Source organism: Motacilla alba, chromosome 1A (genome assembly GCF_015832195.1).
Source record: "Motacilla alba alba isolate MOTALB_02 chromosome 1A, Motacilla_alba_V1.0_pri, whole genome shotgun sequence".
NCBI classification, from domain to species: Eukaryota; Metazoa; Chordata; class Aves; order Passeriformes; family Motacillidae; genus Motacilla; species Motacilla alba.
Window position 1 is genome coordinate 46,144,546 of NC_052031.1, and position 24,872 is coordinate 46,169,417.

General features: G+C 39.1%; 1 protein-coding gene across 4 annotated transcripts in view; it reads left to right on the top strand.

The window, feature by feature from the left end:
• The window catches only part of ANO4 (anoctamin 4), a 210,754-nt gene that overhangs the window by 51,242 nt on the left and 134,640 nt on the right, over window positions 1-24,872 (top strand). Inside the window, exon 1 of one of the 4 annotated variants that reach the window (XM_038152976.1) lies at window positions 19,734-19,758. The exons of the other annotated variants lie outside the window; for them this stretch is intronic. The gene's annotated coding sequence lies outside the window, so the exon portion shown is untranslated. Of the gene's footprint in view, window positions 1-19,733; window positions 19,759-24,872 lie in introns of those variants that run through there. 4 annotated transcript variants of the gene reach the window in all.

Below are 24,872 nucleotides of genomic sequence, written 5' to 3' on the forward strand. Positions count from 1 at the left end.
TCGCAAGGAACTTGTAGTCTAATTCAGGCACAGTGACGCACAGGCATACATAATATACATGATAAGGATGCAAATTCAAAGTAATAGAGGTGTCTTGGGAAAAATCAGTGCTGCAGGCTAATTTACTACTTCTGAAGAGCTACTAGACTGCAGAACATAATGAAAACATCGAGCAATTCAAAAGATGTCTTTTCCTTCTCTTTTCTCCTTTTTTTTCCAAAATGCTAATTGCTGATGCATCATCAAATGGAGGGACAATGCCGAAAGAAAATAGAGGGATAACAAAAAATTGGGATCCTCTCTATGTTCCTGTTTTCTGAACTGGAGCCCAGAAAAGAAAATTGAGGATTTCTTTACTTTCTCAACTGCAGTATGCCTTGTGAAATTAGAATTTCATTAAAATAACAAAAAAAGGAGACGGGTTGAACCTGGATTACATCCACTATTGATGTAACAAGAGTCCTGTTAGTAATGTTCTGTGGGCTTCTCAGAAAATACTGAGCTTCTACTCGGCTTTATGTGCACCTGTAAGATTGAGACATTGGACATTGCTTTTCTTGCTGAGGATACATGCGCATGAGTATACATCCTTTTAGGATCATAAGGAAATGATCCTAAAAGTAGATAGGTACCAGGGGTACTCAAAGCAAACAAATCCAGATTTCAATCTGTTTCCCAGTCTTAACGTCTAGCGGGAATCCACACAGTTACATGCACAAGCAAAACTTGGGAAGCAGTGATCCTATCGAATTTGCTGGCAGTCTTCTACTTTGCATTTGGACTCTTGGTTTTGTGCCATTTATGGTGGTTCTCTCTCAGGAGTGTCACCCAACATTTCGTATTTGAAGGTCTAATCCATTTGTGGGTCTAATCACATTTCATTTAACTGTTGAGTGATGACAGTGAAAGAGCTGTCAAAAAACAAGCTTTGTATACCAAACTCATCAACATAATGTAGCAATTTTGTCATTGATATTGATCCTTCAAACCACATCTGAACCCAGAAGTAACTATAAGATCAGAAGAAGCAGAAGAAACACAGCTAAAATGTGTATGGACAGAGAATTTCTTTCCAGAATTCAAGTGATGGCTGCAAGTCCTGACACCATCCCTGACATGTAGTGTGTTCTCAAGGGAATCACCTGGCTTCTCAGAAAATATACTGGTTCCAGTTGAAGAAAAATGTGAAATACAGGACAGTGTTTGAAAGACAATGATCAAAAATTCAAGTGGAGTTTTGCACACAGAGAAATACAAACACACGTGTACCCATGGATTATTTGAAAACAGAAGCACCAATAAATCTAGTTAATTCCAGAGAATTAACTAAATATTTCTAGTGAGATCAAGTGTACTTGTTTATTAATATTTTGATAACACTAAAACTGAGAGTCAAGAACTGATTTAAGTCTGTGACTGACTCTTGTGGTAGATGAGCTAATAGGATGGCAAGGTTGAATTTTTCTACTTTTCTGAATATATTTATTTTCATTTTGCTATGTCTATAAGTTGAAAGTGATGCATTTAATGAAGTTGCATGGACAGGTCTTCACAGTAGATGTTTCTGAACTGCCCATATTCTTCTAGGGTGACCAAAGGGGGATCACTGCGGTTGTGTGCATTTAGCAGTGTAAGTAAGCAAGGAACTTTTCTGTCTCATGTTTTCTTTATAAGGGTAAACCCATTACAGACTCTAAGATACTCAGTTCTGTGGGCGCTGAGTCAAATACCTCTCTAGGATTGATTACTAATCAGGAACAAAAGCAGTATGTCTTTATATGGCATCATTTCATGAGGTTGAAGTAATTCATTGATGTCTTTTTTTAAATGTGATTACCATACGTTATTAGAAATCTCACAAGGTATCTCATCTGTTCATATATTCTTAAGTTCATATTACACATGTATTATGCTGTCAGTGAAGTACTCCCATCTTTTCTCAGGAGTAAGAATTTTTTATGACTGGTAAAAAAATGCCAGATTGATTTGAAAGTACTAATTTTCATTTGTACTTCCAGCGAAAGGATCACCATCACACTGCAGGGTTTTTCTGTCAATGCACTGGTGTGTTAGCACTGTAAAAACTATAGGTCAAACAACAAATGGATGAATGCTTACTTTGGTAAATGCCTTTGAAAACAGCAGAGGCGTCTTTTTTTTTTGTTTGATTAAAACAGCATTTTAGAAAAACAATGCTCTCAAGTCTGTATCTTTGGAAAATAAGTAAATTATGTGATTCCCAAGAGAGACAAGCACTAAGAGTTGTTCACAGACTCCTGCAAGAAAGAGGTTGACTCTGTAATGAGGGTATCAAAAATCTAGTTTATAGTCTGAAAAGAAGTACTCATGCAAATTTAGGCTGAAAAAACCATGCCCTAAATATTAACAGTTTCTTAAGCAAAAGCAAGACAAAAAACAACCACTGACTTTAGCAACCAAACAAATACCCATCTGGTTCTTTGCATTGTGTGAGAGCAACATGCTGCAATTTTGCAAACAACATTTTTATTATTTAATTAGTCTCAAAAGCTAAGTGATTCAAAGAAACAAACTGAGTCCATGAAAATTTAAAAAAAAAATTAATATCAGCAGGCCTGGTGCTCAAGGGCCTTCCTCATGAATGTAAAAATGACTGATTTTGTTACCAGCTGTGTACTCTGGTAAATGATGGGCTTGAGCTTGCAATTTCCTCTACATGTGACTATTTTCTCTACTGTTTTTTTAACCATGATTACTGATGCGTCTATGAGTCTGGAAGACCAAGCCTATTGAAAAGAGGACCATGATGGGAGATAATATACAGAATCCCTGCTGCCTGGCACTGTGAATGGGAATTCTGGGTTTCTGCTTTTTGTTATGGTGCTGCTTTTGCTGTGGGCATTGGTCTGTACTGTTCTATGTTTGAAGGCAACACTCCTGTGAGGAGTTACTATGCTGGAACAGGTTACCCAGGGCCTTATCAGACTTGGAGGTTTTAAGCTGAGAGTCAGTTTCTAAGAAAGAAAAGTTAGACTCATGAATGTATATGGAAAGTCTGCAAGGCTAGAGGGTCATGGGGTCTTAGGGGAAATAGACCATTGTCGTCAATGCAAGATGAGGCTAATACCTACCTGTCTAGTTTGCAGCATGTATTGGGAGAACAGCATCAATTCCTCTCACAGACAAGGAATACTTCTGGAAGTATTTTTTCATTTTCTTTGCAACTTTGGTGTCACTTTCAGGGATTGGTGTAGCAGATCCATGTTCACAGAATCACACAATATGCTAAGTTGGAAGGGATCCAGAAGGATCATTGAGGCCAACTCCTAGCCCTGCACAGGACCATCCCCAGGTCAGGATGTCATGCTGTGTGCCTGAAAATATTGTCCAAACCCTTCTTGAACTCTGTCAGGCTGGTGCTGTGACCACTTCCCTGGAGAGCCTGTTCCAGTGCCTAGACACCCTCTGGGTGAAGAACCTTTTTCTAAGACCCAACCTAAACCTCCCCTGACACAACTTCAGGTCATTCCCTCAAGTCCTGTCACTGGTCACCATGGAGAAGAGTGCCTGCCCTTTGCTCTTTCCCTCTTGAAGAAGCTGCAGAGTCTACCCTCAGTCTCCTCCTCTCCATGCTGAACAGAGCAAGTAACCTCAGCCATTCCTTATACATCTTCCCCTCAAGGTCCTTCACCATCTTCATTCACCTCGTTTGGATGTTCTCTTAGTATCATTTTTATTGTGGTGCCCAAACTGCACACAGCACTAGAGGTGAGGCCAACCAGTGCACAGCAGAGGGGACAATCCCCTCCCTTGTCCAGCTGGTGATGCTGTTCCTGATGCCCTCAGGACACAGTCAGCCCTCCTGGCTCCCAGGGCACTGCTGGCTCATGTCCAACTTGCCAACAACCTGGACCCTCATGTCCATTTCCTTGGCACTACCTTTCAGTGTCTCATTCCCCACTCTGTCTGTACATCCAGTCTGTCTGTCCCACCCCAATTGTAGAATCCAGCACTTCCCCTTGTTGGACTTCATATAGTAGGTGATGCCCAGTCTTCTAACTTGTGGAGGTCTCTCTGCAGGGCCTCCCTGCCCTCGAGGGAGTCAGCTGCTTCTCCCAGTTTTGTATCTGTTTGCTTATAGAAACAAACTTTGAATGTGCTGGGTTTACTCACAAAACCAAGCTGTAAATTAAGAAGCAGAAAAACCAAAAGTACAAATGTGTTTTCTTTTTGGCTGTTCCTGCTGCAAGTTGCTGCAGGCCTAGGCTAGTAAGAAAATGCCTGCTGCTTTTTGTACCAAATATTCATTATGTCCTTTGTCCTTGCTCACCCATATTTGAGTGAGCTGACCTGATGCCCAAAACAGATCTCCAGAAGACAAAAAAAAAATGGAGACAAAATCAGCAGAAGTTGGGACAGCACAGCAGATGGAATTTCCTTAGCCCTGTGTAGCAAATGCTGTTAGGACTACTTTCTGAAAGTCTTGTCTCTTATATGTTAACAACAAATTACTTTTGGGTCGTGGCTTTGAGGGTCCAAGTGTGGCAGCTGCTGTCAGCAAGTGGACTGTGACTCAGGTAGTTGACAGTGAAGGCAGAAACAGGGCTGTTCCCAGGTGCCACAGGACTGTTCCCAGGTGTCGCCCAAGAGAAGGACAGTGCATCAGCTGCTGCTCCTCTTGACAGAACTGTGAGTTGTAGATTGGGTTTTGACCTTCCCCTGGGCGTTGGTTATCCTGTACTGCTCCAAAATGCCTTCTCAACTTATGATCTTATAGCAATTTACTTTATCTGGATGTTGGACTCAGAAGAAACCAGCAAAATAATAGGAAATTTGGATAAAAAGAGAAAGGGTTGCAGTAAAAATTGCAGGCAAGCCACAAATAAACATTAAGAATATTTGTGCTATTGTTAATATTGAATATAATGCTCACTGCAGAAGTTCCCACAGCTGGAAAGACATCTAGATAGCAATCATGGAGGTGCTTAAAATGATGTTATTATGAGTAACTTTGCAGCAACTACTGGAAAAGAGAGGTTTTTCTTAATGCATAAGAGATTATTAGATTTTGATACTGCTTATATTCTTTTCAGTACAGCATTTTTGAATGCCAGGTGACCCTACTGTATACTCTGAGCAGATCATATATTTGTGGCAGGATTGAGGAAAACCAGTAGCAACTTCAATCAGCTGGAAACTGAAAAAAATTTAAATATTTATTTAGAGCATTACTGTATTTGTCTCTTTGGAACTTAAAGCAGTGGCACCATAATTCAGCAGAGCTCCCTCTCACTTCTACTCAATAGCAAAACAAATGCTGATCCATGAAGTGTGCTGAAACACAGTGGAAAGAGAGATGTTTCATCACTATGTTGTCCCTCTGCTTCCCTAACTACAGCAGTAGGGATTTACCTTGCTGCTTCCTCCACATTTTTTGCAGAAAGGGCTTCCTGACATTGCCTTTTTGATTTTTTTTCCTTCTAAAATTTACAACTTGCTTTGGTGAGTAACACCATTTGGCAGGGGAGAAGAGTGCTTGCAGAGAAAGGCCACAGGTTATAGGGGAGAGAAGCCAAGGAAAAGTTGGCACTGCTGTTTCTCTTACACCCTCTACCAGCTGGTCCTTCCATTTTTTTCTCTGATTGCTAAAATTTGTATTGAAAATTCAGGCACTTTTGCAAATATTTTATTTTATTTCTCTGATTTCTTTGTGCAAGTGTAACTGTTGAAAAACAGCATCATTTCTCAGAAACTCTAATTTCCATTACAGTATATATCCTCTTAATTTACTTTTTTTTTTTTTTTTAAGAAATGTGAACAATTAAATGCTATGTTCTTAGCCTATCACAAAGGTAATCATACTGCTGTTACACTTTATCTCTGTTATTTCTTTCTTGTCTGGAAATGATTCATCTACTCTCATTCATTCTTTTTTTCCCGTTCACCTTCAGTTTGGCTCTCCCCAACTCCCACACCAAGGAGTTATCCATGATCAATATAAGGCATACAAGGTTCATAATATACTGGCTATATTGCAATCCATTCATGAAGATTTTTGACAACAGGGCTGAGTATCAGCCAAGTCTACATCTCCTGAAAGAACATTTTCTGTATTATTTTTTATGAATTGACACAAAAGAATTTGTTCTTCTAAAGCTGTTCTAAGGAAATAATTGGAAATACTTAGAAATTATTAAATTATTCATTGTGAATGGCCAAAGAAAACGTTTATAGGGTTTTGACAAAGTCCTGAAAACTTGTAATTATAGTAGTAATTTTTTTTCATTAAATGGGCCATGTACTGCAGGGAGCACATATATCTTCCTGGGAGGAACAAGAATTTATTCCCTCAGGCAGCTTGGCTGTAGATAAATAAAAGGTTACATATAACATTTCAGAAGGCAAGCAGAATCCAATTTAGTTAGTGAGAAGTAAAATAGATAAATAGAGAAGACCATTATCTCTTTGGCAATAGATATGTATAATTTTAAGTTAATATAAGGTAATGAGGATAGAAGCTGTGCAAAACCAGGCACTTCAGCTCACAGAATGAAAATGTCTGGTGGAAAAGATTAATGCAAAATATCTAAGCTAATCCGACATTAGGAAAATTCAGGTCAAACCTGGGATTAGTGCTTTTTGCTCTCTACTGATAACCCTGATGTTTCCATACTTACTTTCCTCACTCTCATACAGTTGCTTAAGCTCCATATTCTTTATGTAAAAAACCCCAAACCATGCCTCTTACAGCTCCTATTTCTTCTGTTAGGAGCAACAGAACAGTGCTAGCCTGGTGCCTTGAAAAGCTGCAGATGAGTAAGTATCAGAGATGGCACTGAACAGCTGTTTCTCTGGGCAAAACTCATCTGTGCATCTGTGAGCAGTTGAGCTTTTTGTTATTTGATATGTGAGTGGCAGCAGCAAAGTGAGGGTGAAGGAAGAGGGCAGATTACATTAAAAAATCCCTCTGATTTTTTTCTGCCAGATATTTTTGCCTCTCTGAAGCATCTGCTAAAGTGTTTAGCTATTTTTTATACCATTACAGAAATGTTGTTTTGCTAATGTTAACAAGATCTTAATATAAATTCTGTTGAATTGTTTTTGAGAATCTTTTCTTTGTAGCAAATTTTTGGTTTGTAACGAATGCTTTTTGACACATTGGTATGTCTTTCCTGCTTTGATGAAAAACTATCCATGTTTTGCTAAAACACAAAACCTTAAAAATCAGAATTAATTAATAGGCAAAGGAAAAGTTACAAAATTGTGCTTTGAGAGAGGAAAAAGAGGAAAAAACCAAACATTTCAGAATTTATTTGCCCAAAACTAAATGACAGCATGTGTAGTTTTATATTGATTAAAATTATTTGCAAATTTAAGTCAAAGTCAGCAGTTAGAGCCTCATGAAACAAATAGAAAATAGTTGATGAGATTACAGTTTCATGAGATCTTGCTTCAACAGAAGTGAGGCCCTTCAGCCTGTCCCCATTCACTTCAGCAGCAAAATGTTGCTGTGTTCTCTAACAGAGCAAAGATAATTTTTAAACTCTTCCCTCCCCCCCATGCTGAATTCTGATGCTCACAAAGTGTTGTTACATTGGAGGGCAATACATTTTTCAAAAGAAACATCTCTGTAAAATTCCAGAGTCTCAATATTCTGGCACTTCCAAGGTAAGGGCTATGGGCCAGACTTGTGTGTAAATTAAGTAAATTTACATACTGAGCAAACTACTTCTAAGCCAAGCTAAAATGCCTTTTAGATGTTTCAAACCAAGTCGTTTCCAAGTGTGGGGTCCTAGTAGAAAATGAATATATTTTAGCAACTAAGTGAAAGACACTTTCAAATGCAGATTAAGAGAAAGAGGAGAGACTGGCTTTAAAAGAGCTATTCAGTGTAATAAGAGGGAAAGCACAATACTGCCAAGGCAGCTTGCCTGTTCTACTGTTCAGGAAGAGGAGCTGATTTGATCTTAATATGTTAAAGAATTATTGATCCATTGATACAGTACAGGACTGTTATACTGGTAAAAGGAAAAAAAAAAGTGGAAAATAAATAGCACCTTTGTGGAGGAAGAAAAAGAGAAGCCTGGAATTTGTTAACTAGTTTGTTTGGGATTGATCCCTGAAAATAAAAAAAAACCAGAAAAAGTTACTGAGCAAGTAAGCTGTTGATTCGTATTTAGAAGGTAACAAGGAGATGAGCAGCAGCCTTTATATAATCTAAAGAAGAAATTTCATGGAAGCCATCTGATTTTCTCATGTGAGAGAACATCACGTTTACTGGATGAGGGAGAAATAATAGTTGACATATTTCTTGGCTCAATAGCGCCTTTCACAGAGTTTTTCATGACACTCATTTGCAAACTACTGAAGCCTGATGCTCATGAAGCTCTTACAAGATGTAATCTTGCACTAGAATGTTCTGAAAAATAACAGGCACAGAATAGATGTCAAGCCAGTTGCCCTGAAATGCTGTGCAGCACAGAACTTTTTACAGGGGTCACCTGGAGTTTGATGCTACACAATTACTGATAGAACATCACAATCTATGGCATACATAACATGATATTCCATTACATCTTTTATATCTATTCAATTCTAAGTACATTTACACATTACACAGACCTGTTAGATATACTGCAGAAATGTTGAAGGATATAAAAGGATATAAAAGGATATGTTGAAGGATATAAAAGGATACAAAGATAGCCATGATAAACTACAAAAATGGTCTGGAAAAAAAGTTGGATGCTATTTGGTTGGGCTGACCACATTTAGGCACAAAAAAATCAACTGCAAGTGTGGAGGATGGGGAACAAGAAGTGGCTGCTTTCTGGAGAAAGATCTGGGGGTGGGGGAGTTACAGTGATACAAAAACTGAGGGTGAGCCAATAATGTTGTACTGCTGCAAACAGGCAACATAGTGGGGTGTAGGAGGAGGATAGCTGTGTGGAAGATACCTGGAGAAATCCTCCTTCTGTTGCTGGCACACAGTAGATCTCAGCTGTAGTATTTTGCTTAGTTTAAGGCAGTCCCCTTCTAGGAGGAGGTGGAAAAGCTGATGGATGAAATTTTGGGAGAGAACAGTGAGAGCAGCTGGAAAACAAGGTGTGCAGGAGTTCAGCCAAGGAGCTGCTGGTGCTCAGTCTGGCAGAGTTGAGACTGAGATAGAGAGTGTGTGTCCCTTCTGTAAGGTTACACCAAAGGCAGTGGCAGACAGGAAGGAGTAGTCTGATCTCTCTGTCCACAGCAAGTACATCAAGGAGAAGAGACTTTAAGCTGCAGAAAAGGAGCTTCAGACATGAAGGAAAACTTTCTAATCATGAGGAGAGTGAGATGCTAGAGAAGACTGCCTGGGAACAGGCAGGGGCCTGTGCCATCTCACCTGGAAGATTTCCAGGGTGGGTTAAAGTAGCTGCATGAGTTTGGTCTCTCAACAGAGAAGGTAGAGGAGAGGCTGAGGGATCTTGCAAGCTCATTTTCTCCCTCTTTCCTGTGTTGCTCTGGCCCTAGCCCTGGCAAAGCAGGGTTTGTATTTCCCTGTCACCTGTTTAACTCCACAGCAAGACAGCTCAACACAAGCATCACCCACCTGGTGCTGTTGGGGCACCATTACAGCACCAAAATTTGGGCACCATTTTAATATCATTATAGGCTCCTGCTCCTGTTAAACAAACAATGTCTCAGAGTATCTTTTATGGTGCTGCAGAGCAGCTTTATGTCAGACTAGACTCTGGCTTTTTGAATCCAGGCAAGCAGTCAGGCTCTGAGCTAGGTGTGCTTTCATGTCTGTGGTCTTTGTGATGCTTTGTGTCTGCTAGGATTAGTGCTCTAACTCTTGCTAATGTTTCAAGTTTGCAAGGCGTGAGGCTTCTTTAGGGTGCATGTCTCCAGGTAGTACTTTGAAAGAGCCCCAGTTACTACGTAACCTCATTTCATATAATGAATTTGATCTTTCTTAGGTCTTACTTTTTAAATATCCCTTGCTACATCCAGGAACAGCTGTGGGCTCAGAAATTGTGTCTTCCTGAAAGGTTGCAGGGGAACATCCCTGTGAGAGTTTGGCTGCACCTGCAGTCAACTCACACGCTGTCGCTACAGCACTGTGCAACAATCTGCCCTCTTTTCAGCAAATACCACTCAGTGTTTCAAAGGTGCTTGTGTGGTATAGAGTGGTCACATTTTCACTGATAATTTCAAAAATATCTTCATCCAATAAAAGCTGGTGACAACTCAGCAAAACCAAACAGGTTTAAGTAAAATTATTAGCAATGCTTACGTCCTTGAAACAAGAAAAGGGATGGATTCTAAGGGTACAAGGTGGTAAATGACATGAAACTCCTTGCAGGGAACTTCTGATGACATTTTAATTCAGATCTGTGTTGACAACAAAAGGGTTAGTTCACTTGGCATCTTTTATCTGTCTTCAGCTTTTGTATAGGCTCAGTATCTTCTATTACCTCTGCCTTGCTATTGTGAATCTGAAGAAAAGTTTTATAACATGTGTAGAATTGGATAAGCAATGCACTGACATTTTTAAGAACTGTATAGCAAAATCATTCTAGAAGCATCCCAGGTGGTAATTATGTAGTCAAAAATCACTCCACTCAAATTAAAATGAATCTTCCTCTGTGAGGCAGTTTATGAGTGAAGAAGGCTCCATTAGTTCATTGTGTTTTATAGCCTAAAGGTAACAGAATTTTTCACAAGGAAATTTGAACTTTATTGCAAAGGGTTTGGGAATAGTAATTTTTACTCTATTTGTAGGAAATACAATAGTGCTAGAGAGAAATATGTGTTCAAGAAAGGATGTCATGTAAAAATGGTCTTTTTTGTCAGATTTCTTAGTACAAAATGAGTGGCTTTTTGTGTCATTTCAAGTCCTACATTTGTAGGAAGGCTCCTAGTTTTGGCAAGAAACCCATCCTGCACGTATCTCTTAACCCTGCTTCCCTCCCTGATTTCTCTTGGTCTTTATATTTTTATCAGCTTATGTGAGCTTATTTACACACTGCATATTTTTCAGCCTTGAAATGACTTTTGTTGCAGTCAGTTGCTCAAAAGTTCTATGTTGAACGAACCCATGTCACTAGAAATGGCCTGCTTTGCCAAGGGCCATGCAAGTCAACAACCTCATGGGTAACCTTCAGCTCTGGAGTGCCCTGTGGTTTTGTTTGGAAGTGTTGCTCTACCTTCCTTGCCATTATTTTTGCAACTTTTTTTGAAACAGATTACCCTGAGGTAATTGTGCAGTGTTCTACATTTTGCTGCAGCCTGGTAGATCATCCTTCTTGCCATAGTGTTCCCCAAGGAAATCAGGAATGTTAATGTTGTTAGGTGTAGAATATCATTGTGACTATATTTTGTAGAGACGGCAAGTATGACTGCTACTGTAGTAATACTTATGATGGCCGATGACTTGTTAAAAATATATAATTTTTTATATATCTATTATGTAAATAAATAAATAAATGTGGGATTTTTTTCAAAGGCATGTAAGAGTATATACTCAGAAGGAGAGAGGCAGAACCAGTCCTTGTTCTGCTTTGGTTTCGTTTTCTGATTAATTTCCCATGGGTAGGACAGAGACTTTTAATAGATTATTTTTATTCTCTAGGTTTGTTTTTTGTTGTTGGTTTGGTTTGGGGTGAGTTCTTTGTTGGCTGAGTTGCAGGGCAGGGGGTACTTAGCATACTTCTTTATTTTTTTTTCATTTAAAGAAAGGTGAGAGTTTTCTCCAGAAGTCAGGCAGCCTGAGGTAGAAATATGTTGTGTATGGATTTGGTGCCTAAGGATTTCCCTGCATATCAGGAGGGGATTGGGCCACAAAGGCTTCAGAACAGATTTGTCCTGTGCTATACTCGTCCCAGAAGTGCTATTTCCCAGCTGTTAAAGGAGAAGCAGGCATCTGCTTTCATTAAATATTATACCTAAATAATACTCAGCATACTGAAATATTTGTGAATAACACAAAGTTTAACACCTGCTAGAAATGTTTTTTTTTTTCCAAATTCTGATTCTAAAATGTAATTAATAGATACTTTTACTGAGGGCAGTTATATGAGGATTTTTTTTCTTTTTGGGAGCAAATTGTTTTTACTATGAAATTTATATTCATATTTTGGCGTTTAGGTGTTGTTTGTATCTGCATGTAAGACTTGAAACAGTGGGTTAAATCCACAGCATATTTCAAAGCTACTTTCCCAATGACAGCTTCATTTCCAGCACAATCTAAAAACCTTCCTATAATTATATGATGTCCTGTAAATAAGCTGTCTCCAGAAGCCTTTAGAGAATTAAATAACCAAGGCAATATACATCACAAAAAATAGCTCTGCAAAGACATTGAACTGCACTTGAACAAAGGCAACCAGATTAATTAAAATATCAAAGATAGAGGAAATGGAGGAATGTACATTTTAAGGGATCTGAAATGAGACAGACAACAAGTGAAATGCAAGACTTTTTTGAAAGAAGGAAAATCTTTGAGTGATAGATGAGACTGGATGGCAAAAGTGTATCAGGCTCCCAAGAGGCAGAGCTGCCCAGGAAGCCAAAGCAGCCCCAGAGATGATGCAGCATGAGTTAAAATTGAGCAAAGCCAGGGGCAGAGTGCCAGGAGGACAGGGCTGGCTGACAGAGGTACCTTGGGCAGTCACTGAGGACTACAGGAGGGAGCAGCCAGCTCTATTTTCTGTGCTTCCACCCAAGCCCTGGACAGGCAAGACATGGGGACGGGAAGCAGCACCATTTCAGGTTGAGATGTCTTCTCAGAAATAAGGTTCCACTCCACCCCTTCATCCCCTGGGCAGAGCAGCAGACTCCAGCTCTCCCCATTTTGGGGCTGATTTGTCCCTTTGTTGTCCTGGCCCAAGGTCCAAACACTGGTGGCATCAGCCTGAATCATGGCTGCCCCTCCCTGTCAGCAGCTCCTTGCAAGGTCTTTGCTGTGTGTGATGGCATGTTTCTTCTGGGTAATGGGCAGTGACACCTCCAGGATGACACTGCCAACTTCACATTTTAAACGTTAAATTTAAAGTCATTTGCAACTGAGCTGGTTAACAGGACGTGCCATTAACAACAAGAGCAGAGCCTCTCTGGCAAACAGGGATACTTGCTATTGGGGTCACTTGTCAGTGATTTACTACTTCCTTTTTCCCTTGTAAAAACCGCAGGTCAAGATTATTACACCATCAGCATGAGGTATGTTAGCATGAAACCATAAATGTCTGCATTCAGAGAAAATTACAGCACGTCAGCAGTGCTGCATCGTCTGTTACAATGTGACATTGCTTATGGTGTGACTGCTGAGCAAAAATGACTCTTCAGGAGTGAAAAATGATTAATAGGCTCCCAAACAAGTCTCTTAATAAAACATACATAATAATTGGCAGGGACCTTTCCTTCTTTTTCTTTGCATTTTCCCTCTGTTTCTAGGAAGGGGATCTGCCCCTCTCAGCTTCAAAGGTGGGTGACTTTCACAGGGAGGGAGATGGGTAAGACAGACAAATTATCGCCTTTATTGTTGTTTCTTCTTGTACTGTTTCCTAAGTTGCCTTGCAGTGATTTCTCGTGATTTCAGGTAAACCTGGTGAGAAGAATCTGTGGTGAATGGATTCTACATCTGTTCTTACCTTTGCTTCCATGTGTGTAGTAAAATTAATGATAATTTAAATATTTAATATGAGAATGCTTATTCATACTCTCTCTGACACTATGTGTTGCAGGCTCCAGAACTGGTAGATACATGACTGAGTTATAGAGGTTACATGCTTTCTATTGTCTTTGATAATTCATTAGCAAATATAAAACCAGGAAAGGAGAATTTTTCTTTTACTAAATACCTAGGGAGGAAAAATGAGAACTAGAGAGAACTAAGAATGACTAATTACAGAAGTGGAACACAGCAGGGGAAAATTTAAGCTCACTTTTCTTTTAATAACTTCAAAATTCATTGTATTGTATATGTAGAAATAATGTTCTCATCTTTCCCAGCAAGGAAAAGAAAATCACCACTGTTTGTGAGTCATGTAACAATGTGTCCCTGAATTAGCTGTTTGCAGAGGTGTTGGATGCATAGCTGCAGTGCCATCCACTGAGATATATGTAGACTGATCAGTCTTCAACCTACTTTTTCTATAAGATCTATTTCTCCCTTCAAGTGGTATGCAGGTTGCTGCAGGTTGCTACAGGTTTCTATTTTCATTTTTGTCTTTGCTGGATGAGTAGGGGGTTTTTTGAATATGTTTACTCTTTTGTTGAGGCCAGAGGTTGCTAATGTTTCACAGATAAACCCAGACAAAATGCTAGGCTTCAAATTCCTCCAAATAAGTTCTCAATAATCTACCACTTCTAGTTCATCGTTCTAAGAGATAGTAAAATTTTGTCTATCATCTTAAAGATTATCTGCTGGATTACATGGAATTGGGGAGCTTCCCATTGGCCCTCCATGGGGCTGAATTAGAGAACATCCAAAGGACAGCAGCAAAGATGTTGAAGGGATTTGAGAGGAAGGTGTATGAGGAACGGCTGAGGTCACTGGCTCTGTTCAGCCTGGAGGAGACTGAGGAAAAACCTCATTGCAGTAACAACTTATTGTGAGGGAAGAGGAGGGGCAAACACTGATCTCTACTTTGTGGTGACCAGAGACAGAGACAGGACACAAGGGAATGACCTAAATTTGTGTCAGGGGAGGTTTAGGTTGAGTATTAAAATAGGTTCTGTTTACATGGTATTTCTAGCCGAAGGATCAAAATGCATTTGCATAGGCCAGGTCTTAAAATGTGAAGGAGTCACCTGCTGTGTTGCATGCCTCCTGCCACTGAAAGTGAACAGAGCCTCTCTGTTTTTTTCCCAGACTGATGAAGCCCCCTCTGCTCTGTTCCTCAATTTGCACTGTATGATGCCAACATATCTCAGGTCCTAGGGCAGGTAAACTGATATACTACTTTGCTTTTCCCTGTCCTTTCTCATGAGATGCTGTTCATCTCAGGATGTCATTCCATAAATCTGCTGGGACAGTGCTCAAGTCCCCTCAGACAAAATCCAGTCTTGAGAGGAGGCCTCATGTCTCAGCAGATGGAAGGAGATACAGGATGTAGATTTTGCCCCTTGCAATCTGCATAGTCACACAGTGAAAATTTTTGAGTACGTGTAAGAGAACTTAATTTTTGCCATTTCCCTTAAGCATTCAGCAAGGCATGATAAGTTATTGACAGAGGCTCTGTCTTTTTCTTCTGTTCCAAGGATTAATGGCATGGCAATATAGAAAGCTCATGCTGCTTGGTATTTCTACTGCCAGCAATGAGCAAGTTTCACTTTCTGCATAAAGCCTTCTGTTTCATCAGGACTGCTATCACGTGTGCTGAGCTATGGCTCTGGGCTAAGGCCGCCATGGTTAGCCTCTCTGGCATAGTGGTTCAGTACCGGTTAGTTCATGGATGAGCTCTTCACTAGTATAAATCATAAAGTAATATGACAGGATTACTGCTTTGCTTAGTTCTTCATTAACCCAGACAAATATCTGGTGCCAGGTCTTGGATCATCCCCACTGTTCACTGGCATGTGCTGGCTGCCTTGAGCACCCTCCGAATCTGCTAAGCTATGTGAAGGATACAGAGGTATAACTGATTGTTATTTGAGCCCTTTTGCCTCACTGTCTGATCATTTCCTGGATGACTTGGCTGGAGTCTTTCACATGTCCTCAGATACCTGATGTTTGATGGATAGACAGACCCACCCCCCTTGAGGTTCTCCAAATACCAGTGAAGAATTGAATGTAACTTAATGTTATGTTCCTGGATTGTCTCTACCTCAGCTCTATTTCTCCTGCAAGTGTCCTTGCTGAAGCTTTGACACTTGATTCAGTTTGCTCTTCACCTTTAGACCCTGGCTGATGTTTAAAACAGATTTAAGTCAGCAGTACTTATGAATTCTCTGTCAAATACACTGATGAGCCTCATTGCCTTTCTCAAGACGATGGGACTTCTCAATGCCACAGGGAGTGATAATTTTGTCCTAGGGTAAACGGGGTGTTGTGTTTTTGATAGGTTCTAGATAGGAATCATTCATACTAAACAGGAATTTATATTTAGAACATTGGTCCCTGATTTCAGGACTGTGAAGCCTTCCGGCCAAAGGGTCCCCTCCCTGAAAGTAGGCTGTTGACTCTCTCAGTAGATGTGATTTCATTACTGTCAGACCATTAATAACTTAATGACTCCTCTGTGGTTAATACAACCAAGTGTTTCAGGAAGCTTGGGCTGCATAGAGAGAAAGCAGAAGATTCATTCCTTGAGCTCTAATCACCCAGCACCTTGAGGGCACCATCTTGCTGTCATCTGCCAGAACTGCTCACAGACCTTGGCTTACCCTGCATTTCTGCCATGTGGAGGATGTCCCTCGTGTCTACTTCTGCAGACACTGAAAGGCAGCCTGCTCTTCATGGCTATCCTAGGGGCCATATTTTTGTGTAGCAGTCACAGATTGCCTTCGTGATATATTAATAATGCTTGGCCACCATACTTCAGGCTAATTGTGCCACTTAGCAGTGCTGCAGGAGATTACATTTCAGTGATTCCCCCATCCAGCTAGAAAACTAATTGGTGATACTGGTCTAATAGCATGTTTGCAAATTTAACAGCTGAATTGTTGGCAGCTTGTTCTCCTAGTGCTGAATACCTTGTTCTTTGCTACATTCACCCTGCAGCTCACTCCCATCTGGAAATGATGAGGTAGGTACAACTATGGTCTGGATTGGAAAGGAAGAGCTTGACCAGTCACACTGTTCAGTGCTAATGAGGAAACACTGGCAGAAGAGACTCTTTCTCCCTTGATAGGCAAATCCATTCCTCTTTTCTTATTTCTGGTTCTCTCAGTTTAAGCCTCATCTCCTCATCCTGTGCCAATAACACACCTCATTTTTAGTTAGTCCCAGAGTGGCCTTCCTATCTATATTTATGTATGTTTAGATTGTGTGTCTGCAGTGCTGCCTTGTAAGCTGGAAACATCCACAAGAGTTTTGTCTCTGATTCAATGATTCCTTTGTTTTACCAAGGTAATCTATAGCATGGAACTTCCAAGTTTATAATGTAAGTATTTCTTTCTTATGCTGAGTCTTTCCCTCGTTTTTGAGAGTAGGGTAAAACAATCCACCATCTGGTTTTAGTCCCATTCTGTGCAACAAAAATTGTCCAGAACTTTTACTGTGTACTCAAATATTTCAGACACTGTGTTCAGCCACTGTGTCCTCACTTGCTTTGTACCTTCATGTCTGGGTGGGCAAGCTCCTGGGAAGACATCAGATGCATCTTAAGGAGGGGAGGGAAATCACAATATGATGCTGGGCTGGCATATGTGTCTGCCTGTGTTGGCCCAGGGATTTCCCAAGCTTCTCCAGTCACCTACCCCCAGGCCATCCTCTCTTCCTCTGTGTGCTGGGTTTCCTTGGATTGCTTTTTGTTTTAGTGCAAGGAGCTGGTACTAACGTATGGGTGATGTCATGAGGGAAACATCATCAGCTTGAGCAAGGGTGATGAAAGAGACGGTTCAGATAAATCCACTACATTTTCTTTTTGTTTATTTGGTTTATTTAGCCTTTTATTAGAGGAAAAACACACTTCCAACTTCAGGCTCCAAAGAAATTCTCAAACACTTTATTTAAGATCCCTTTACTGTTCTGCAACTTGCTCATGTTGAGTAAATGAGAAGCAAATCATGGCCTAAAGAAAATGCCAGTACAAGAAAAGGACAGACGCACAGGAAAAGTAAAGGAAAAACACAGGTGAAAAAAAAAGGTGCCAAGCACACAAATGATGCTTCACTACACTTTGTAGCTTAACTTACTCCTGAACACAGAATTAGCCTCAGCCTTCAAAGACACATCATGGAGTGATTTAAGTGTGGTCAGTCTCAGCTTTGTTCTGAGCTATTGGTGCTCTGTGGAAGCCTTCAGCAACTTCTCTGCTGTGAGTACATAGGGAGGTTTAAACTCCAAAGGATGAATATTTGGAGTGTGGCTCGTCTCCATAATTCTTACAAATACCCTTATTCAAGAGATAGTATGGAAAATATTTGCAGTTTAAGCTAACTACATTCTCTATAAAGATTAATGGGTAAAAGGATGAATATACCTGTTAATGACAGAGATGACAGCCTTGAAACGTGTATAGCATTCTAGTTGCTTGCACATTGAACTACTGTTCTTCCCTTGCTCCGAAAATTGATTTTTCATTGTTTAAGCTATATGTGCTGAAAAACACAGGTCTCTGGGACAGTAAAAACAAACTAGATTTTCTTTAGGCAGCATGCAGTTGCCAGTAGGTGTGATCTGTCGCTGCAAGAGGAGGTAAAAAGGTGTGGGGAGTAGCATTGCTGCTCTGGAGTCTGGGGAATGAGATGGTGACTGTTTCCTACTCTATCTGCATTGTGTTCATACCTGTAACTCTGATGCCATGCATCTGGGAATTTTTTTTCCCTAGAAGTCCTAATAGGTAATTACAAAGCACATGGATTTACTAAACTTTATAATAATGGCAAAGAAGCAATAGTAATTATTTGCATGTTCTGCCATTTTTAAAAAGGTTATCATCATGACCCCATGTGTTGAGTGTAAAATAATTCTATATAACTTAGACTATCTTACATCACTAATGTGATAGGATCAAGTAAAGAGGCTTTCTTGGATAGTCATTCAAGGCAACATGAGTAATGCCCAGGCACAGCACCACATAAGTCTCAGCCTGGTTTTCCTTCTATTGATTTCAACCATAGAGCTTTAAGGTCACGCAGGTCTCTGAAACAAATTTGATTCTTTGTATTAAAATCAACTCTGTCTACGTCAGACATTTTAATTGTGCATGTACAGATACTTTTGCCTAGAGAGATGAAATATTAAACACATAATGAATAATGCAGCTGTCTCACAGTACTATGATCTTTATGTGAATAAAGAAGCCATAAATTGCCTGGGTATTGAACTGGCACAACATTTCCCAGTTTAATTTGCCAGTGATTTCTGCAGTGATCGCTTATGCAGGGGCAAGTTGGATGACGTAATGTTGAAAATTGTATGGTTTTTAGAGAAGAAATGGTACTTTTCTATCTTCCAGTTCAGCTGTGTAGACAGCCAAAGTTTAATGTAGCTTTGCACATCACTGAGGAGAGGAGAAGTTGATAGATGGAAACACTCATGTGAAATTGCATCCTGAGCCATGGAAATAAAATGGATAATGCCTTAGGTAAAGAGCTTTTCAGTAGTGACCTTTGGTTTCTAGGCTTTTCTTTGGGCATACATTTCACTTCTTTCTCTTGCCACACAATGTCACTGTCTCTAGCTGACTGCCAGTTTTTCTATTGAGTTTCAGCTACCCCAACCATTCCTTCCTTGCCTTTCCTTCATCCTATCACTAGCATAACCTAGCCTGCTGGCTGCAGTCTGACCACTGGAAAATATTGCTTTTTCCCTTGAATTCTTTTGCCTAAGGATGTGTTTTTTCTTTCATTTTTAGGTAAAAACAGACATTTCCAAAATTTTTCTGAAAACACCTCTTCTTCTGAAGTTATAGTTACACAAAGGTTATGTCCTTTAATCTTCAGGATTAGGGTAGAATTTTCATTCCCATTTGTCTTACTAAGGGCTGAGCCCTAGCACATTTCTTCTTTAAAGAAAAAACTTTAAAAAGGGAGAATTTCACTTTTAAAATTAATCACCATGGCAACCTTTACAGTGAGTTTCCAAACATAGGAAGTTGCCTTTAAGAAGCATCCTCAGCTAAGAGAAAGGTGAGTTTTCACAGCTTCTAGCAATGTTATCATAGAATATAAGGTTTTACAAGAATCATTTAGAGGGACTTTTATATGCAAAAGGGAGTTAAATTACCCTGGTGGGTTTAATTTTATTTTTTATAAGTATGCTGCATGCTAACTAATCTCATCATAATGCTAGCTTAAAATAGACTTGGAGAACTAGATAGAGCCTGGTGGTAATACTTGTGATATCCCTAGATTTCATCTAAGTAGATATTTAGTTAACAATTTGCCAACATTTCTCTCACACTTAAAATATTATTTTTCTTTCTTCTACTTCTGGACTGCCTTTTCATGCATATTCAGAATCTTAGTGAGAAATATTTTTAAAATTGGAAAGAGAAGTGAGGTAACAGAACAGAGCAGGAGAAAACCAGTTGTTTATGCATTAAAAGCAGAGAATCCTTCACACATTAGAATTCAGTGAAATGTGACTTTAACAGACATATCTTATTTCTCTCAGTACTCAGCTTGATTATCTTATATCCTATTTTTGGTATGTATTAGATCCAAGAAATATGCAATTTCTTTTCCCACTGGAATTTCCTCAGTGACCATATTGTACATCAAATGGAATTTTGACGTTTTCCCTGAAATGGTAACTCTGGTGTGTCGTTATGAAATAAGCAAAATAAGAGCATTTTAGAATTACACTTCCTATGTCCAAAGTAGTTGTGAGACTGGGAGAAGAAGCTTACATCCAGAGAACTTCAGTCTATGGGCAGATTTCAGATTTTCAGTAGGAGACTGATGGACTGGCAAGAGAAAGCCACTTATTATCAAATTGCAAAAATACCAAGGAAAACTAAAAAAATAAAAACCACCATCCTGTTGGTTCTACCAAGGTTGAACATAATGATCCAAAAGTGTACCAGGGTGTGTGGGAGTGTTCTTACATTGCATGTAGGAAGCAGGAGGGCAGGTTAGAAGAGGACTTTCTTTTCTCCTTTCATGCAATCCGTAATTGTGAGGTCTTGAGCTGCCCACGGGAAGCAGTCTGGGCCACACGGCCGGAATCTGGGGTGGGCACTGTGGGCACATCCATGAGCTCACCACCCAGGTTTATTTATTTAGCTATATGGCCACAGTTATATTTAACTGGTCTTGTTCCCTGGTTGAAAAAAGCAAGCTGGTTCTGCTGGGATTAGGGCTAGCTGGTGCTGTAAACACTCCAGTACTTCTTCATGCACTATGTGTCTGGAAGACACAGATCATAAAGCACCTCTAAGCAGATGAAAGTTTTAGAAAGACTTTTAAAAATTTATTACATTCATGTAGCAAGTCATTTAAAGGTGACAGCCTTAAGCTCAATACCTGAGCAGCTCAATTAAAAATAAGCGCAGTTAAAAATAAGCTCAATTACTGCATTACTCATGTTATGTAATATCTTCAGAAAAGTTAGACTTTTAAAGCAAACTTAGCAATAAAGTTATCAACACTTATCTGAAATGCATGCTCTTTTGAGATATTCTGCCATCATGCCGTGGTATTTTTATTTAATGTGAAATGTGGGTAAGTAGAAGATTGTCTTTTGTGCTTTTGTGCTTTTGTAATGGAGGATAGGATCAGTGTGATCTGAAGGGCTGTTTTTTCTTATGTGTATGGGGTCCTGTGAAGAGCTTTATATTCAATTCCAAAGTCAGCTGAAGCTTGACAAGGTGTTAGGTCAGCAAGCAATTCAGTAGGCAGTACATTTGCAAAATACCATTGAGGCATGGGATGGTGTCTGCAAGAAAGCTGATAGTGGGTCATGCCAAGAACTCCAAGCTGAACAAGAATCTTTCAAAAAAGAAGTGACTGTTGTGAATTACTGTGGCCAACTTTGTGAAAAATTGGCTGACAGCTTGGCTGTATGCAGGTTGGCAGATGTTCTCCTTCCCCAGCCCTTCTGATGGATGGGTTTATAGCTGGGTCACAATCTTTCTCATAATATCCGTCAGCACCTAGTAAAACCTAGTGCATAATCTTTTTTACTGAGAAAGTCATGTTGTCCTGCATTTACAGAAAATACATGTTCATTTCTATTGAAAGGATGAACAGTAGACTTCGTGCATCATAAATAACAATTACAGTTTTAGAATAAAGGAGATGAGATTAAATGAGCTGTGCCATAGCACAGTAAGGGAGGAAAAAAAAGAATTTTCATACATGTATAGTATCTTGCACTTGAGAAAATGAGAAAGAAAGCAGAGAGGGATTTATCATTTTCCATGAATTAAGAACATATATATGGTCTTTGTATTTATTGAATGTGAATTTAGAGTCAGTGAAAATTATCACTGAATTCTAAATTTAGATATTCATTGACTGAATTGAAGTAAATGCTTTGAGATATTTTATTTTGATTGAAGCTAATATAGAAAACATTTTGACATATACCATTGAATTCCAAGAAGGAATAAAACAGTTATGGAACTGATAGGAGCACCAGATATCTCAAGCATATTTGGATGGCAATTTTTAGGACTTATGAAAGTTTATGCATCCTCTTTGTATTTGGCCTCATGTTTTGGTTCTGATACATTTATCTATAAAATGGATTGTTAACTGAGAGACTTGAAAGAAAAATAAAGAAAGGTTTAGTATTGTCAATGATGAAGCTATTTTTATCTTGACTGTCTTAGATTCACTTTTTTAAAAAGTCCCATAATGGAAAAATGCATTTTGAGTGGAAAAAATTTTCAGAGTTACAAAGGCAGAAACAAACCCAAAACCCATCAGTTTTTGAAAAAGAGAATGTGTCATAATCAGTTCCTTGTCATGGCTTGATCACTGAAGGTGTTATTGTCAGAAGTCATTAAATGAAGACAATGCCCAGTGTTCAACAAGGAGAGGTGCCACATAAGCAGATGGAAAACATCATGAACATTATCCAGAATTAGAGAAAATGCTATTCCTATCTAATATTAATTTTCTCACTCTTTCATCTACTTCAGTTCTAACTCATCGACATATTTGACTTCTATACAGACAGTATGCTTTATTGATTGAAGCATTAAAATCATATATGGAAATTTATTCCCAGATTTCTGTTCATGTAATTGTAATTATGACTGCTGCGATTCATCAAAAGCCTCCTGTTAGCTGGCTCATACTGCTTTGTAAATGAAGAAAAATATTTCTGGTTGGTGGTTAACTATTCATACAAATTTAACAAGAATATTGTTTCTAAACCCAGACTTTTCAGGATTTAGAATTGTGTTCATAAAGAATTAGAAGGAAGAGAGGAGTCCAGTGGGACCCATGGTTTTCAGTGTCATTTTGATTCTGTAGATCAGATACAATGTGAAGAGGTACTCTTGGCTTTCTCTCAGAGAGTACATAAAACAGCTTTATGGAGTTGTGTCTAACCAGGCATTTCCTCTGGAAAGGAATGAGACAGGTAGATTGTTTGGGGGTTTTTAGGTAGTTGGGACTTGGGTGGTTTGGGTGTTTTTTTAACAAAAATGCATTTTGCATGTAGAAGGATTGATGTTATATTTGTTTGGGTTTTTTTTCCCCCCACTGGCTAGCTGCCCATCAGTTTCCATAAGTTTAATTGCCCTACTAGTAGACTATTCTGTTGGTTTCTTAATAGACTGCTGCCCATGTATTCGAGTTTTCTTTTTGTGGATGTTGTATCACCATAGGAGCAGAGTGCACAAATACTTCTAATTGTTCAGATACTGTGTATTGCTCAAAGACAGACCCAGTTATGATGTGCTAAGATCTCAGAATTGCTTCAGGATTTTATGGGTAGTTTCGGTGATGAAATTTCAGTTTAGGATTAGTTGAAAAAGATTGTGTTCTACACATCTTTTGGTGAAGCTACTCAACTATGGACAAAATGGTACTTGTGAAGAGAAACTGACTCTCTGCCTAAACTGTCTGTGACAAAACCACTGTGACATTCAGAACAAATTCAGCATCATTGTCAGATTGGAATGTTCTTAAAAATATAATTTTCAGTATACTTGCTATACTTGCAAGTGTAACTTAGAGTATTTGTAATATTTTTACATATGCAGTGAGATTTTTTAAAATATTCCTTTTTATTTTCACCTGGTGGCTTTTAAAATGAATGACATTGAGTGTCAGGGTTAAGAGTAAAGAAAAGAAAAGTTTTATGAAAGAATATTAATGAATGCTCTTTCACTAAGATATCAATCACAGGAGCTAAATTTAGGCACTAGTTTCTTTTATTATAGGTTCATTCTATAATCAAGCTGGTTTAGGTGGGTTCAGAAAATTTGTGTCTCCTCTGCCTCCTCTTAAAAAGTAGCGACATCAAATTAATATCCAGTGTTTTATGTAGTGCATAAAACATATCTGAAAATCTATCTTGCATGCTTTGCATGTTTTTCTGAATTTCTAACATATCAGAAAATTATTTATGAAAAAACAGTAGGCCTTGCCCTTGCACAAGGCTGTTATTCAGTAAAGGAGTTAGAACATGCACTGTCTTTTATAAAACCAAATTTGTTAAATGCCTTACACCCTACAACGCAGCTACTGCATTTTTGTAGTGTTCTACCCTTTCTTCTCATTCTGCTTAAAGAAGTCAAGGAGTTGAAATGGTATTTATGAACAGAGAGCTTTTTACATGTCTGTGGAATCTGCCAATTTCAGACAATCATTATGTAGCTACCGTTGTCTCTCAGGGTTTATTATTCTTCCTGGAGAAATATAGTTTAGTTCAGAAGAATAAGCAAGACCTATGCTTTGTTGTATTCAGATGAGCATAAGCTGAGAGCAATCAACTGGATGCCTGTGAGGAACACATGTGTAAACATGGCAGGTTTACGTATTCTTTTCAATGGTACTTTGTTATTGTTAATGGTCTGAAGCGTTGCCAGAAAGATGAGGTGGCCGATGAACACAGACATTCATTGGCATCTGCTGCACACTACATCTGCCCCCTCTTCTGGGGATCATCTTCACTTTATGGCCATTTAGAAAGCTTGGCACCATAGGCTTTATTACAACCAAAATCATTACTTACCAAGAGGGAGTGTGCTGAAAACTCATGATGCACAAAAAGACAAGTAGTACACATGCCTCAACATTTCTGGTAAAACTGGCCCTCGTTAATATGTCTGCCACAGAAGAGC